Source organism: Octopus bimaculoides, chromosome 5 (genome assembly GCF_001194135.2).
Source record: "Octopus bimaculoides isolate UCB-OBI-ISO-001 chromosome 5, ASM119413v2, whole genome shotgun sequence".
In the NCBI taxonomy this organism is placed as follows: Eukaryota; Metazoa; Mollusca; class Cephalopoda; order Octopoda; family Octopodidae; genus Octopus; species Octopus bimaculoides.
This window is the reverse complement of record NC_068985.1, coordinates 5,380,415-5,383,808: the sequence shown is the minus strand read 5'-3', so window position 1 is coordinate 5,383,808 and position 3,394 is coordinate 5,380,415. Positions and strand designations below refer to the sequence as shown.

The window sequence follows — 3,394 nt, the reverse complement described above, 5'->3', positions numbered from 1 at the left end:
CACGCACACACACACACACACACACACACACACACAAACACACACACACTCACACACACACACACACACACACACACACATATAAATGTGAACCTTTGTGTCTGTATTTGTTCCTGTGCTATCGCCGCGTAACCGGTGTTGGTATGTTTACGTAACTAAGCGACAGAACAAGTTCCAGGCTTAAAAGACAAATACTGGGATCGATTCATTTGACTGAAATTCTTCAAGGCGATGCCTTAGCTTGACCACTGTCCACTTTAGCATCACTACTCAAATAGATGCATTCTAAATGTTTATTCTGTTCGTTTCATAGACATATTAGACCCTCCCTGATATCGTATCAAGTAAGCAATATGGCAAGGTTTTGTTGTTGTTGTTGTTGCTGCTGCTACTGCAGCAGTTACTCTAGTTGGTAACAACTGGCAACATTGCAGTATTTTAATGTAATGTGATCGATGTAAAAGTAGTATAGCCGAGCATGGATTCGATAATGCTACGTGGTACCTTCAGCAAATGACTTTTTTTCTTTTCTACTCTAGCCTTGGTCAATGAAACTAACTAAACTTACATTAACACCGAACTATAAAACTGACCAAATGGAAACCGTGTGGATTCTCGTTGTATGTTTTTACCTATAACTCACAAGTTCAGCTCTTACAAAGTGTGTCACGTTGATGAGTACGTTGAGAGTACACCTGTCATTTGAATACACAATCACTTGAACGCTAAGTGAACGAGCATATAGTTTAGTTGCGCTAGTGGCTGAACACTCAGAGTTCATCGTCGAAGCCAACGGTCACCCCCCCACCACCACCACCACCACATATATATATTTGGAAAAGCAAAAAGAATGACTTCACCGGTAGTTCTAATCAATTTAATTAATTAATTTTTTTTTAATAATATGAATTTTACATTTTAGCTCGTAGATCTAGTAAGCTTTTGTTAACTTGGGTGGAGAGATATTTCTTTTTTAAATTCCTATTTAACTTTTCTGGAGAAGTTTCTCGCATTCGTTGTCAAACAGATCTCTTTGACGACGAATGTAGGAAATTTTTCCACCCAAGTTAGCAAAGAACTTACTAGATCTACGAACTAAAGTGTAAAATTAATATTATCAAAAATGTTTTAAAATAATAAATTAAACTGATTAGAACTACTAGTGAAGTCGTTCTTTTTTTTTTTTCAAATATTACCAAACTGTACCAAGGATTTCACGCAGTTTCTACTATATATATACACTACTATCTTGTTATCTCCTCTTCTTCTTAACTCTACTGTGTGACCTTTCTGTCCGGCATTCACCATGATAGATCGCTGACCACTACACATATTTTTTTCTCTCCTAGTTCCTCTCCTTCTTTCTTTCTGCTTATCGCTAATAATAATAATAATAATAATAATAATAATAATAATAATAATAATAATAATGGTTCACAGTTTTCGTAATTGTGCAGTTTGTATATAGTGGTGGGTGCTTTTCTCCTTAATTTTTATCGTGCGTTTAATTTGTTGTTACAAAAAAAGCTATGTTTCCATATTCTAGTAGTCAGGGAAAAAGAAGGGTAAATTTTTCACAGAAAGTTGTAGATTAAAGTTTTAAATTTTCTAAAGATGATCGTGTGTATGTCCGGCCAGAGAAAATGAGTAGCTAAACTGTACTGAGCTAGAAAGGAAGGCGGAAGTGGGTTAATATAAGTAGAAGACTACGTGGAGTTTGCTAGAGTAGATATAGACTCCTATGTAGGTAATAGTGATGAAAGTTTATTAAAAGTTGCTAGAGTCACAGCAAGGCATAGGGAAACCAAAAACCCAAACGCAGTTTAAAACCAGAAAAAAGAACAGAAATTATCTGACTGGCAGGAGAAGGAGTTGTATGGTAGATTTCCAAAGATAGTTGCAGTAAAAGTAGTAGTGAGACATAATTATGGTTGCAGAAATGAAAGAGGGAGACAGAAAGTGTTTTCGTAGCTGCATAAGATCAAGCATTAAGGGTTAATTGAATAAAAGCCAAGATAGACGAAAATCAAGTAGATTCCCAATGTAGATTATGCAAATCAAAAGAGAAAATCGTTACTCATATATTAAATGAATGTAGCATGCTGGGTCATAAAGAGTACAAGAAAAGACATGACAATCTAGGGAGAGCAATCCAATGAGAGCTTTATAGAAAACTAGGATTTGAACTAACTGATAAATGGTATGAACATGAATCTAGTAAAGTACTAGAAAGTAAGAAATACAAGATGTTGTCGGACTTTAACATTCAGACTGACAGAATAATAGAAGCTAGAAGAACTGATTAGATAGTAATAGATAAAGAGAACAGAATAGATAAAGAGGACAGAATAGATAAAGAGAACAGAATAGATAAAGAGGACAGAATAGATAAAGAGGACAGAATAGATAAAGAGGACAGAATAGATAAAGAGAACAGTATAGATAAAGAGAACAGAATAGATAAAGAGGACAGAATAGATAAAGAGAACAGAATAGATAAAGAGAACAGAATAGATAAAGAGAACAGAATAGATAAAGAGGTCAGAAAGTGGGACTTTACAGTCCCAATTGATGAAAAAGTTAATATGAGAAGTATAGAAAAAATAGCAAAGTACCAGGACTTATCTATTGAATTAGAGAGTCTATGGAAACCGCTGGTAAAATGTATCCTAGTAGTTATAGGTGCATTAGCAAATATCCGTAAAGATCTGAACAGGTGGAAAGAGGAAATAGGTATAAAACCAAGTTCAGTACAGATCCAGGAACTATTGTTATTAGGGACAGCTGGGATACTTAGGAGGGTTCTTGGCATCTAAGGTTACTAATTGTAGCTTGATGTTAGGATCCTTTTCTTTTCCAACAGTCTAATCTGTTGAGTGTATATGAAAATAATAGTAATAATAATAATAATAATAATAATAATAATAATAATAATAATAATAATAATAATAATATTAATAATAATAATAATGATAATAATGATAATGATAATAATAATAATAATAATAATAATAATAATAATAATAATAATAATAATAATAATAATAATAATAATAATAATAAAAGGCAAAGCAAAGCAAAGCAGAGAATGAAAGTTTCATATTGGCTGCTCAAGACCAAAGCTTATTAATGTGATAAAAAACGTGATAAAAAATGGAGCTGACCCAAAATGCCGATTTTGTAACGATGCGATTGAAACTATAGACCACCTAATCTCAGGGTCTTAGCACCTGTAGAATATAAAGCAAGACATGACAGAGTTGGCCAGTATTTACACTGGACAATATGTCAGCATTATAAAATCAAAACCGCTGACAAATGGTATAAACACCATCCTGAAGCTGTGACTGAGGGAGAAAATGTATCGATTCTCTGGGACTTCCCCGTACATACC

The 3,394-nt window shown here is 33.7% G+C and overlaps 1 protein-coding gene across 3 annotated transcripts in view; it reads left to right on the top strand.

Moving 5' to 3' along the window:
- The window catches only part of LOC106876232 (glycoprotein 3-alpha-L-fucosyltransferase A), a 561,369-nt gene that overhangs the window by 228,629 nt on the left and 329,346 nt on the right, over nucleotides 1-3,394 (top strand). The window lies entirely within an intron of this gene.